This window comes from Urocampus carinirostris, chromosome 2 (assembly GCF_059441175.1).
Source record: "Urocampus carinirostris isolate Australia breed hairy pipefish chromosome 2, RoL_Ucar_1.0, whole genome shotgun sequence".
NCBI lineage: Eukaryota > Metazoa > Chordata > Actinopteri > Syngnathiformes > Syngnathidae > Urocampus > Urocampus carinirostris.
In genome coordinates, this window is record NC_142350.1 from 6,367,501 (window position 1) to 6,382,001 (window position 14,501).

General features: G+C 41.3%; 2 protein-coding genes and 1 pseudogene across 4 annotated transcripts in view; 2 read left to right on the forward strand and 1 right to left on the reverse strand.

Annotated features, from left to right (window-relative positions):
- Window positions 1-10,797, reverse strand: part of LOC148370807 (zinc finger protein 516-like) — a 28,546-nt gene extending 17,749 nt beyond the window's left edge. The window contains exons 1-2 of one of the 2 annotated variants that reach the window (XM_088328579.1): window positions 10,714-10,797; window positions 9,925-10,054 (exon numbers count right to left, since the gene is read on the reverse strand). The gene's annotated coding sequence lies outside the window, so the exon portion shown is untranslated. Of the gene's footprint in view, window positions 1-9,924; window positions 10,119-10,713 lie in introns of those variants that run through there. The other variant, XM_088328580.1, reaches the window with a different exon arrangement.
- LOC148370808 (relaxin-3 receptor 2-like) overlaps window positions 1-14,501 on the forward strand; it is a 40,286-nt gene that overhangs the window by 15,422 nt on the left and 10,363 nt on the right. The gene's annotated exons all lie outside the window — the stretch shown is intronic.
- On the forward strand, window positions 3,543-3,702 carry LOC148370810 (U2 spliceosomal RNA; annotated as a pseudogene).

Below are 14,501 nucleotides of genomic sequence, written 5' to 3' on the forward strand. Positions count from 1 at the left end.
ACTGTGTTTATCATAATTATAAACCGACTCAAGCCAGTTCAATTATTCAATGATCATGGCACTTCCGAGCAAAATGTATCGGTATTGGATCCGTACCGATTGATACTACAGTGTATTCACTTGGATTGAATTAATTCCAAAATTCCCAGTACCACCCACCAATGTTCCCTCTAATTTTCCACGGGTCTGAGCGTTCCCACAAAGTCAGTGAGCAACGCTTGAAACAACACTGAGCAACCATAATCCCAAGTGTGGCAAGATAATTAATCAAACATGTCCAAAATTTGACATCAAGTTACATTTTCCTGAGTTTCCGGCAATGCAAAATTATTTTTCACTTTTGAATGAATTGACTCATGTACTATTGCAAAGGTTGTACAGCCTACAAACGTCGTTTGTTCTTTCAATTCTTTCACAAGATATCCATTTTTTATTTCCTGATATATTTTGTCGCATAATATCAACATTTTGGGGGGCTTATTTAGTCGGTTGTAAGTAAGAACTGTACTTAATCACATTTTTAAGTAGAAGTACAATGTTGGCAACAAGATTCACTTGATATAATTGGAAATTATTTGAATGCAACACAAACTTTTTCTTTTTTCAGTGTTTTTTTCTACTTTTTTTTTACTTTTTTCTTTTTGTTCTCTATTTACTTTTTTCCTACATTTTTTTCTTTTCGGCTTTTTTTTCTAAATGTTTCCTTCTTTTTTTCTCTTCCTTTTGTTTCTATTTTTCTTAGCTTTTCACTACTTTTTCATTTTAATATTTTTTTCTTTTTTGTTCTATTCCCCCCATCCTTTAAGTCATGTTGTGCATAATTTTACGTAATATTTGGTCATGTTGGGATTAAAGAAGAAAAAACAACCTGAAGAGCCGTTTAGGACCTGAAAGAGCCGGTTCCTTTTAGTAAGCCGAGCCAAAGAAGCCGGTTCTCTACTAACTTTACTCAACTTCTCTCTACTTCGACTCGACTTCAAAATACTGCATTTAGGACACAACGTCAGGGGAACCCATGTATTTTTACCTTCATGCACTGCAACTTTGACTTAAGTTGCTTCTTAATTAGTAATTTTGAGCCCTCATTTTTGTGCGCAGGCTAGATTTTCTTGTGCGCTGTGAATGTGCGAGCAGTGTGCAATTGCGCACGCGCGCAGCTTAGAGGGAACACTGCCACCCACCCATATCACTGGGACTGGCCAGGGTCTGTAAAAAGCAGTCCAAAATGGAGATTCCGTCCGGAAGGAGGCAGGTGTTTACAGACGGCATAGGATTAGCATTAGCGCAAGGCTAATGTGGCACGCAGTTTGGAGAGGGAAGGGGCGGGCAAAACCGAAGGATGGCGATTTGAGGGTTAAGGTTATAGGACAATGGGGACGAAGTCAACAGATGGAAAGAAGCGGGCCATCAGTCTGGGGGGGAGGTCTACTAACGCAGCACTAAGAGCCTTTGTCCACAAAATGAGAAACTCCTTAAATTTGGTGTTGACATGTGACAGTGACACCCCCCCCCCCCCCCTTCCCCCTTTAAAAAAATACACGACAGGATTAACCATGTTATTAGGTTCAGTCCGTCAAAACCAAAAACACGAACACTTACGAAAGACTCACAGGTAGAATTGAATGTGTATTAGCTCGTTCATAGAAATAGGATTAATGCCTTTAGCAATAACTAGCACTCAACGTGATGAATCACTCTAGACTTTCTTACACATTCAAATTTGCCTGAAAATAAAAGAATGTTTTTATCCAATGTTATGTGTATCGGTTTTCACTTAAACCGTCAAAACATGAAAAAGATTGAAGTCAACAACATTGTGAAAGTACCATAAATTCCTAATAAATGTAATGTTCAGGATTAGCAACTAGCAAGTAACATCTTTGATTATTCCTGTTTTTTGTAATGATTCAAAAATAATTCTGTAGTTTCGCTATGATTTTCCCGCCACTAGCCGCTTATTGTTAGCTGCTCTGTGTAAATAATCCTTGCTGTGTCCTTCAGTGTGACTCGCCTTTAATGGAAGCAAATGTCACAGAGTCCACCTTTTTTCCTGTTTCCTTCTCTGGCCACTTAGGGTAGCCACTTTGCTGCAGGCTATTGCTTGCCACTGGCAGCTGTGTAATTGTTAGCGGATTTTGCTTCAGCGTCACCCGCCTTCCACAGCTGGTCATGCAACCAAATGTTGCAAAGTTCTGTGATTCAAGCATCTTCAATGTAGTCAGGATCAAGCCGTTCCAGGAAGTTCAGGCCAACTTCTCGTAATAAGTAAGTCTAAAAATAAATTATTACACGCTGTCAACCAAAAATGTGAAAAAAGATTTTTATATATATATATATATATATATATATATATATATACACACACACACACTTTTTTTCCTCGTCTGTGTCCTTTTCACCTCTTGTGCTTCGGAGGTGCACAAAGAGTAATGTTGCTCCGGGGCAGGGGGTGGGGTGCGGGATGTGCAGGATGGGAAGGGAGGGGTTAGAGTGCGCTCCTATCTTTTAGAATGCCTCTCGCCCCTTTTCTCTCCCTTTTCTTTGGCAGATGAATAGGCATGTCCAGTCAGCTGTCCTGGCATTGATTCATCCTGACGTACCACAACCAGCTCAGCACAAACTCCCCATGGTTAGATGGCCTCTCTGTTGCTCTCATGCATGTGCCCTCACACACACAAAAAAAAACTCCTGTGCTCCAAAACTTTGCGTGTTATGTCCTGCCAAGGCCTCAAAAAAAGCATCATCACAGATTTATGGTTAAATTTAGAATCTCTTTCTAATTGTTACTCACAACAGCAATGAAAGAAAATATCAATTTTTGATGAGGTCATCCAAATTTTCCCGCGGGCCTGTGCCAAGCTAGCGCCGACTGGAGAGTGAGCATGTGACCGTCCTTATGCTTGTGTTGCTAAACCGCATTTCGCATTGACTGTCTTGCCACCAATAATCCTGCCAGCAATGACAAATCAAAGCTTTTGTGTGTCCCAACAATCTTTCGCGTTTACAATTGTCAAACATAATGTCAATTAGTTACAAACAAACAAGGCTGTATATCAGGGACAGGCCGATTCGATGGACTATTTTAACAATTCAAATGTAAACCGGGGCAGCACGGCAGCGTGTCCGTGGCACAGTCCTGAGGTCATGAGATCGAACCTCCTGTGTGGAGCTTGCATGTTCTCCCCGTGGTTGCGTGGGGTTCCTCCGGGCACTCCGGTTTCCTCCCACATTACAAAAACATGCATGTTAGGTAATTGGCCGGTCCAAATTGTCCCTAGGTGTGAATGAGCGAGCGAATGGTTGTCTATCTCTGTGTGCCCTGTGACTGGCTGGCCACCAGTTCAGGGTGTCCCCTGCCCACTGCCCGAGGATGGCTGGGATGGGCTCCAGCACCCCCACGACCCTACTGAGGATAAGCGGTACAGATAATGGATGGATTGATGTAAACTGAAAACAGCTGTCCAAATTAATGATTTCCTTTCACTTAAAGATTGATTGCTCAAGGCTTTGATGCCAAGTCCTTAGCTTGGCCTTGATGCTAGGTCCTTAGCTTGGCCTTCTTGGCCTTGCTTGGCCTTTTGATGCTAGGTCCTTAGCTTGGCCTCTTTGATTTTTGCATTTCGGAGATGGAATATGAGCTTGCTCTGTCCACTCCACGCATCGGCCCGGTATTGCAGTACCTCCGGGAACGGTGCATTCGCAATGATCGCAGCAAGGCTTTAGGGCTAGGACCTTAGCTTGGCCTTTTGGCTGAGAGTAAGTGTCCCGGCTCCTAGGCTTTGTAGCGTATTATGAACTGACCGATAACGGATAATGGATAATGAATAACGAAGATAGATCAATAACCCTTAAAAACCCCAAAATGTCATTAAATGTGGAGAAATAAAATCGGTTACCGACATTGTGAAAGTACCATGAATCCATTTAGGATCATGTGTAGCATTAGAACCAAGCAAGGTCCAGCCCATTAATTGGCCCATTTTAGCAAAAGACTGACGGTTTTCGCTTAATATGTTGTAACGAGCAGAAAATTGCAAGTTACTATGCATCAATAGAATAGAATAGAATAGAAGAAAAGAATTTACTTTTATTGTCATTCTTTGTAAGAATCATGTTAGCATTAGCAACTAGAAGGGACCCACCGATTATCCGACGATTTTGATTGTCAAATCTCAGCTAAACATGAATTGGTTTCCATTTAAAAGGTCATTAAATGAAAAAAATATATATACCGACATTAGGGAAGTACTGTTAGAATCTTGTGTAGCATAAGAAATTAGCCAGGACCCACCAATTCATTGGCCCGATTTTGACTGCCAATTATCAACCAAACACTGATTAATTTTTACTTAAAATGTCATAAAATGGGGCAGCACGGCGGCGCAGTGGTTAGCGCTTGTGCGGCACAGTTCATGTCATGGGAACCTGTTGTGGGTTCAAATCCAGCTCCAGACTTCCTGTGCGGAGTTTGTATGTTCTCCCCGTGCTTGCGTGGGTTTCCTCCGGGCACTCCGGTTTCCTCCCACGTTCCAAAAACATGCATTTCAGGTGAATTGGCCGGTCCAAATTGTCCCTAGGTGTGAATGAGCGAATGAGTTGTCTGTCCCTGTGTGCCCTGCGATTGGCTGGCAACCAGTTCAGGGTGTCCCCTGCCCACTGCCCGGAGATGGCTGGGATGGGCTCCAGCCCCCCCGCGACCCTGATGAGGATAAGCGGTACGGCTGATGAGATGAGATGAGATGTCATAAAATGGTGGAAAAAATGTGAGTTACTGACATTGTGAATGTACCATGAAAGCACCATTAGGATCATGTGTAGAATAAGCAACTCGCAAACAACATGTCTTCTATCACTCAGCATCTTTTAAAATGTTTAACGACAGTGATTTTACGTTATGAACACAGAAAAAGTTATTTAAAAGGTTATCTATATTATAAATCATAAACCAATTATTCTAAAAATCAATTATTTTTCCTGTAAAATATCTACATTGGACAGGCACTAGCGCATATCTTTCTCTAATCCAACTTGATTTACGTGCAGACATGACAGGGCCAGAAGAAATCAATAACACAATAGTCAAAAACACAAATAAAAGATTAGCTCTAGTTAATCCCTGAAAGAAATTGGTAAAGACTGGATGTGTTAAGAGCTCTAATGCTGGATTCGTTAAATAGCCCCATCCTGACATCAAAGAGGTTGTGGTAAACAGAAAAGACAAAGATGGCCTATTTGGGTTGTTGAGAGTCAAGTTCAAGAAAACAGGGAAATAGATTAAAATAAATTAATAAAGGGGTGGTAATTATTTTGTCACATTCATATAGCTTTTACTGGAGACACCTCCAAGAATCCTCAAGAGACCTACAAAAACAACACTGGAGTGGGCAAAAAGCCTCATCTACCTAAGAGATTAAATGGTGGAATTTGTGCAGAATTAGCCCCGCCCCCTAACATCGCCCAATCCAGTGTGCTGTTGCACAACACATACAGGGATTATTACTCTTCACGGTGCTGGGCAAACTGCTCCGTGAGTGGCTTTTTATCGTAAAATTAAAATCAAGTGAGGGAGCGTAGATGATTCGTAAGGTTTCACATTTTTGGAAAAATATTTTGAGTTTTAATTTGTGCTTTTGCTGAGCCTCTTCCCCAATGTCTTTTGAACATGGATTGGCTAGTGTGGGAGACACTGGCATATAATCTGTACGTATTAACTTGCTCTCTAAAAAAAGCACTCTCAACAGGGATTAGATTATCTCAACAAGGTCAGGATTGAATCGCCATTTCTTTTCGTGTTGCTTTTTGGTTCGCCGGTTACAAAAAAAAAATGCAGATTATGTTAGTGTTGAGATGAGATTTAAAAATTGGTAGCAAAAAGAGTCACCAAGCATTTTGTTATAACTAATACGTCCACTATCATAACTGTATTTTAAAATTTGAATGAATTGTAATTAGTTAAAAAAACTAATTTAAAACTAGTTGGATTTTTATTTACTTAATACTAATGTTTTACAATTTTTTTGCGAAACATCCAATTAGAATATAAAGATGGATACATTTGATAATCTATGATTTAGTTCTTGATTAATTAATTTGTTTTAACCTTTAAACAGAGGCCACAAAATATGTGATGTTGCAAATCTCAAAGAAATCTAAAGATCTTGCTAGCTTTAACTCAGGGTTGGGCAACCTGGTCCTCGACAGCCGCATGTCCTGCATATTTTGGAGTTTCTCACCAACAAAAAATTTGCGCTTCATTACAGACAAAATCAAACCAATTTTGATTTATTCATTTCATTTTTTAGATTATAATGTAAATTTATAGATAATCTGTAATCCCTAGCATATTTGTGATCAATCAGACATTGATCTGAAGATTGCGGCGAGGTAAAGCGATACGTGTTGGTCAGCCATTTTGCCCTGCGGCAAAGTAAAAGAATGACAGCTGGCGGCAGGGTTGGGATTAGGTTTCTCCGTCGGGGCTACTGCATCTTTTACACAATGCTATAGTAACCCGAGGCCCTGGCGCAGAAGGACGATATCTTCCCGGGGTTAAACAGGAGACAGGAATCGGCAAATATCTTACTCATCGACGCCGCCTTACACCTGGACTGTAGTTCCGGCCCGCTATCAGAAAACAAAGTGACACTAGATTTCTTTAATTTGATACTATAGTAACCTTCACAACAATTAGAAAACCATTAACTTGTTTATTAGTACAACTCAATGTAGTCCTTGTGACTGATTTGTCCACAACGGACAATATTGTATGAATAAATATGTCTACCACTTAGCACAACATTGCTTCTCTCGTTTTCTGGTGTGCTCAATCCACCCCCCACCCCCCCTCGCCCCAGACTTTAGCCCTCTGACCCAATCGCCATGATTAAATCATTTTTTCTTCAGCCCAAATTCTGTACCCACGCTCCCCTCTACCCAAGCTTCCTTTGCCCTCCCTTGTCTGGTAGATGCCCGCAATCTACCAGACACCCTCCTCTATTGATCGGCATGCAGAGGAGATTACCCTAATAGCTGGGATTACCTCCCCACATGTTGGGTTGGACACATACGGCTGGGGGGTGGCAGGGGGCGAGAGGAGAAATGTTGATGAGGGGAGGGAAGGATGAAATACGGATTTTTTATCTTGTTTTGCTTTTCAAAAGCACTGGATTTGGGATTGCAAAACTGATCAGAATTAGCTCGCACTGGGCACCATTTTCTAATTGTTACTTCCTTTGGAAAAACAAAACAACTGCATCCAAATAGTCAATAGGGGTTGTTAATAATTTCTCATTTGCACATAATAATGAATGAAATGAACATGAAAATTAGCCATAATCTTAAAAAAATAAATAAAAATAAATGAAATGGATGCATGATCTTCGGATCCCGAAACACATCAGAATGGGCTTGCCCAAGGCACCAATTACTCTGTTGTTCACCTTTTGCAACCAAAACAGCAGCATCTTAAGAAAACAACAAATTTACTGAACCTAAAGATTAGGTCTAATAAAAAAAAAAAGTAAGAATGGAAATAAAATTGGAACCAGCTCACACAGGCCACCAGTGATTCTGTTATTCACTTTGTAAACCAAAACAGCAGCATCCAAACTGTCAGGTGTTTACCATGTCTTGTTTGCATGTTAAAAGGAATAGAGATTACATAATTTACGATGTTCAACAGATAGCCATTTGGTATTGCAAATTAAAGCTGTTCCTATTATGCTAATTTTATTTTCCAAAATTGTCAGCAATTACAAGTTTCCATTACGTTCCCATTAAAAACCATACTGTCACTGCCCTTAAATGTATTTTCAAATTGAATTATTTCATTTTTCTTGACTGTATGTTACTAGTCTACATTGCCTGATGGAGTGAATTCATTTGATTTGGATTTCTCACATTTCTCATTTTTTCAAGCACGTTGCAACAAAAATCAAGAATTTAACAAATCAGCATAAAAGTAAAAAAAAAATGGACAACAGGTAGAAGACAAGTCTTGTGAATTTTATAAATGTAAATACATTTAAACATTTCATTATCTCATCTCATTAGCTGCACTGCTTATCCTCAGTAGGGTCGCGGGGGTGCTGGAGCCCATCCCAGCAATCATCGGGCAGTGGGCAGGGGACAGCCTGAACGGGTTGCCAGCCAATCGCAGGGCACACAGGGACAGACAACTCACTCGCTCGCTCATTCACACCTAGGGACAATTTGGACCGGCCAATCCACCTGAAATTTATGTCTTTGGAATGTAGGAGGAAACCGGAGTGCCCGGAGGAAACACACGCAAGCACGGGGAGAACATACAAACTCCGCACAGTAAGTGGATTTGAACCCAAACAGGAGGTTCCCAAGACCTTAGAACTGTGCTGTACACGCACTAACCACTGCGCCGCCGTGCTGCCAAGACATTTAAACATGATTTAAAAAATAAAAACAAACTATAATATGAAAAAAACTATGAAACAAAAAAAAGTTCATGTGTTTAAATAATGTATATTCCTTATGGTATTTTCTCCATTTCATTCAAATTATTATTATTATTAAAAAAAAAACTTTAAAATTGTTCATTTGTTATTAAAAACATGGAAGTATAATCTTATATTTTTTTCAATTGTATTTTTTAAATTCAGATGTTGAAAAAGCATTACATTTTTATCTTTCTAGCAATTTATTGTGACTTAAATGTATATTTCAAAATGCATTTATTAAAGCGCATCACTTCAAATATGCATCTTAAATCTAAATTAAGATGACAATACTCAGAGGAAAAACAGTTAAATACATTTCGATTTTGCTTCAAAACAAGCATTAGCCATCAAACCCTGATCGACAAATTAACTGTATTCTTAGTCCCAAAAAGGTCAGAAAAAAAATATTTGTTTAAATAGTGTGTTTTTATAAGGCGCTGGAGTAAGTCTTTTCAGGGTCCCAAATAGGACAGAAAACATCTGCATGGACTCCCTCATACACGATGCAAAACATTGAAAATTTTATATAATTGATTTACAACTTATATTAATTATTTTTCTTTAAAACGTATTTGGATATAGTACTGGATTATGTCTATTCAGAGTCCCAAAGAAGTCCGAAATCATCTATTTTTAAATCTATTTATCTTAAAATATTGTCTTTTAAACATATTTTTATAAGGCACTGGATTAGGTCTTTTCCGAGTGCCAAATGGGTCAAGGAACATCTGCCATGACTCCCCACACCCGATGCAACAAATTGAAAGATTCTAATACATTTGTTTTATGATTTATTTGAAAATGTTTGTCTCTTAAACGCTTTTTGAATTGTCATTGGATTATGTCTATTCCGAGTTCCAAAGAGGTCAGAAAACATCTGCCTGCACTCCCTCACACGCAATGCAATGGATTGAAAACATTTTATCCATTTGTTTATGATTTATTAGGAATCATTTGTTTTAGAGGAAAATTTAGATATGACACTGTTTTCTTCCCTCCAATTAGGAGCAAGGTTGTGGAAACAAGCACAACAAATTATCAGGTTTCTGTTGAGGGCCCTGGGTCAGGTGCAAGGGGAGGGGCATAATCGTATATATTTATAATTGCAAGCACTTTATGAAGACATTTAAAATGCGAAGCTATCGTATTGATAGGAGTGGGGGCGAGGGGGGGGGGGGGGTTGTTGGGAGGAGGCTGAATGCCCGTTAATCCCCCCTGGTTATCCGCCACAATGGCAGCCATGTTTTGTGTGCCAACTTTTAATTAAAAAATAAAGCATATTTTTTTCCAATTATAGCAGAATAACAAAAAGGGAGTGGGGTCAAAAGAAGAGAAGAAAGACGAGTGTAGGGAGTCAAAAGGAGAAAATAAAGAGGGTGGGTGGGTGTTTAGTTGTCCCAGGACGTCGCTTCGAAACAAGTGACAAGTAGCCAACTCGTGTGTCGTTCTTTACCTCGTTTAAGTCCCGTCAAAGGCGACATTTTCGGCGGCGGGAAGGGGGGCTCCACAAAACTTCAACAAAGGTCCAAATCACTGCGGTTCCGCCGTACCGGCTGTGGTCCGGTGTGGTTCCGTTTGGTTCCCTGGAGTCCAAGTGAAGGCGAGAGATAACGTGATTAACGGTGATAACGAAGAGAGAGGACGAGCATTACCGCGCGTGCGCAGAAGCCCACCTTCACCTCCCGCGCTTACTTTTTTTTTTTTGAAGTAATATTATTTTTTTCAAATTGTAATCAGTTTAATTGCAAATCACCTATTAATGAAATATTTGAGAACTCAATCAAAATTATCTTAATACAATACCATGACATCACAACTTGTCAATGAAACAGCAGCAACTCCCCCTTAACCTCGTATGCTTCCTTTTTTTAAAAAAAAACATAATCTCGTGACGTCACACCATGTCTATGAATCAACAGCAATCTCCTGTGTAACTTTTTTGTATGTTTCTTTTTTATTATTATCAAAATTATTTTTAATAATGAGTAAATGAGTCCACTCGCCAATACAGAACAGAAACAATGCATTAACAATTTTTCCCTTGATAAATAAATAAAAACACAATAACGTGACGTCACAGCATGTCAATCAATCAGCATCATCCCTTCCTTTTTTGTTTCTTTTTTTAAATTAGGATTGTTATTATAAAAATTACACTCATCTAAAATTGATAAGAACATAATCGTTATATTTGTTCTATAAATCACGTGAAATCTCAAAATGACAATGAGTCAGAACCAACCTCCTTTGCCATCCCGCGCTTACATTTTATGTCACGACACAGAATGGAATCTCGGACTCAATTGCGTTCGTTGTCCTTGTCTGGACGCTGACTGCTTAAGAAGAGAACGTCAGCCTATCAGAGAGCGCGCTCCAGCGCGCCAAACGATTGCCACAGGTGTCTTCACTTCGGCAATCATGACAGAGCCCCTCCCCCCCTCAAGGGACGGAAGTCCCAAGACACAAAAAAAAATTAATCCAAGGGTAAGTCACAGGTCATCACAGACAAACCAAGAAAGAGTCACAGGAAAACACAGGTAATCCACAAGTAAATCCAAAAATACGTCACCGATAATCCCAAGGAGCGTCACAGGTAGTCCTCAGAATTCCTCCGAATGGACGGAGACCCCCTCGCCGGCATCCAAAGGGGCGGCAGGGGACGGGTCCGAAGGTGGAAGAACCGATGAGCCGAAACCTCGGGAACGACCTCAGCGCGGAACAGGTTGGTCCAGATTCAGGCGGTAGGTAGACTGGCAGGCGGGCTTCATGGCAGGCCGGTCTCGAGACACGCCGACGGACGATCCGGGTTGGCTGGCACACAGACGTCGAGACCGGTGGGAAGGCAGGCGGACGGACGAACGTCGAGACGGGCGGGTGGACGGACTTCGGACAGACGGACGTCTGTACCGCCGGGCGGACAGACGTCGAGACCGGTGGGCTGGTAAGCAGGCAGGCGAACCGGGCGGACGGACCAGCGGTCTAGGCGCCCCGACGGACGTCTAGTCAGGCAGACATGCGGACAGAGGATCGGGCAGGCAGACAGACTGACGTTGAGACAGGCGAACTTTGAAGGTGCACCTGGAGCCCGATGGCTGGCGAGCAGGAAAGCAGGACTGGCAAACCGGCAAGCTGATGGGAACCTCAGCTAGATTAGGTGTTGCGGGAGGAGACCTGGAAAGGATAGGATGAGAGGTTGTGTGAAAACAGGTTCGTTGGCATTCAACCCTTCACTCCAAGACCGCTCCTGTCCGCCAGTCCAAGTGAGGGTTGTGCTTAACCAGCCACGGCTGACCCAGGACGAGCGGTTGGCTGGGGGAAGGAAGCAGGTAGAAACTAATCCACTCGCGGTGGTTCCCAGAAAGTCTCATCTCCACCTACTCTGTTACCGTGCCCAATAGATGCCCATCCAACGCTTGGGCAGGAACTGGGGTTGGAAGGGGAATGCCTCTTAACCCCATACTCCGGGCGAAGGCCGCATCCAGGATGTTGACCTCCACGCCCGAGTCCACAAGGGTGGACAGGGACTGGATTGACCCGGAACTTTGAAGGTGCACCTGGAGCCTTGGCCTTCCGGTCAGGGGAATCGGGGTGTGGACGGAACCCAACCGGACGACCCCAATCGTTCGGTGAGCTCCCCCCTTTGATGGGCCCGGTGTCCTTGCCCTCCGCAGTACAGACAGAGGCCGGTAGAGAGTCGGCGCTGACACTCCTGGACGGACAGCGATGTACGATCCACCTCCATAGCCTCTGGAGGGTCTAGAGCAGGGGTCTCAAACTCAATTGACCTAGGGTCCGCTAGAGGCAGATCCTGGATGAGGCTGGGCCACGTCAGGATTTCCACAAGAAAAGCGCTGATAAAACATTCCAATGTTCTCAAATACCTTTATTTTTAACACAAAATAATAATTAAATAAATAAATGAAAATGATCATACAGCAGATACAGACGATTATTCCACAAACTTTTTGAACATGAATATAACATTAAACCTGAACTGTTCTAAATAAGGCTTCTCTTGCCTACTTCTTGCTGCTAGAGACCTGACAGCGCTTCTTCTCACATAGCCGAGCCACATTTGGCTTGAGGGAGGAAGCAGTGGAGACCCTCAGTAGGGCTTGAAGGTACTCATCAGTAAGTCTGGACCTGCACTTGGACTTATTGAAGTTCAAGGTGGAGAAGAGCTTCTCACACAAGTATGTGCTTCCAAAAAGGCACATGGTCCGCTTGAACACTCGGGAAAGTTCAGGGAAGCTGGGTGTCAACTCTCTTAAAAATTGCCCAAGCTTGTCTGCTTCTCCACTCACCTTCCTGAACCTAGCTTTGAGTGCAGAGTTGCACTGCAAGTCAATGAGCTCATAAATGTCACTTGACAGGTCAGAAATGCGCTCTGCCACGCTGTTGGCAGAAAGGCTGATGTTTTTAAACTGCCCTTTCTTTTCTGGACAGGCAATATGTGCAGCCTGTATTAAGCACTTTTTGACAAATTCACCTTCTGTGAATGGCTTTCCTGCTCTAGCAATCATCTCACTAACTACCAGACATGGGGACTTGAGACTTAGTGACTTGGACTCGAGTCGACTCGAGTCGCTGTTTTTATGACTTGTGACTTGACTTGGACTTGGCAATCTAAGACTCGGGACTTGACTTGTGACTTGACTTGCCCAAGAAAAAAATACTTGGGACTTACTTGGGACTTGAAGGTGAAGACTTGAGACTTACTTGAGACTTGCACATGTGTGACTTGGTCCCATGTCTGCTAACTACGTAGCTAGCTTCGACTGCTGCATCGTTCTCTTTGGTTGCTTTCTTAAAGAAATCTTGTTGCCTCATTAAACATGTTTTAAGACTGGCAGCCTGGTTGACTCGCTCATCTCCCTGGTATTTTTCATACTCATCAGCATGTCTAGTTGTATAATGACGTCTCAAATTGTATTCCTTGTGCACGGCAACTTTTTCAGTGCAAATAAGACATGTTGGGGCGCCCCTGTGCTCAACAAAGAAATATTGCACTTCCCACTATTCCAGAAATTGTCTGTGCTCATCACCGACCTTTCTCTTCACTGCACGCTTTGAAAAAGACATGTTTGGGGCTCTGTAATATGTTTTTCCACTTCAACCGCAGTCAGTCTCGGGTTTAAATTCGCGTGTTTAACTTTGCGCATGCGCCTCAGCGCAGTGACTCAAATTGCTTACTCCTGCACTCTGGGATATTTGCAGATAGCTCTGGTCCAACATTCACAAAATGACACTTGAAATTCTCCACAACTTGATTTAAATGATAATTTTCACTGTTCTTATCAATAAAATAGTTTGGATATGCATTACTTACATTCTTTCCTTTTATTAGAGTATTTAATATACAGTAGCCCAAATACATTTAATATTACTTTTGATATTGTGTAATAAATTGCTATAGTATAATTTCTTGATCGCTCTTATTATTCCTGTCAATTTGTTTTTATGCGTTTTATTTCGTGATTCGGCTTCCTCAGTTCTTAGTTTAATACATTTTCTATATAAGGTGTTTTTTTTCTTAAAATCATTATATAAACCCTTAGTAATCCATGGATGCTTTACAGAATTATTCTTAATATTAGTTTGTCTCATTGGACAGTTTTTGTTATACTTGTTTGTGAATATTTCCCAAATTATGTCAAGCACACGATCCACCTCATCTATACCATATATAGCATTCCAGTTTTGTTTAACTAAGTCCCCATAGAGTGATATAATAGTCTCTTCAGTTCTAACTCGTTTGCAAAAATATTCCATCGTTGATTCTTGTCTAGTAACCTTTTCATCATACACTGTAAATACTGGGAGGTGATCAGAAATGTCACAAACCAGTAATCCGCTGATGTTTCTAAATTCAATATTACTTGTAAATATATTGTCAAAGAGTGTTGCACTGTGTGAAGTGATTCTACTAGGCCTTAATATAGTTGGGTACAAACTCATACTGTACATTACATTAATATAGTCATCAATGTTTTTATGTTTGTTTGGATTCATTAGATCGATGTTGAAATC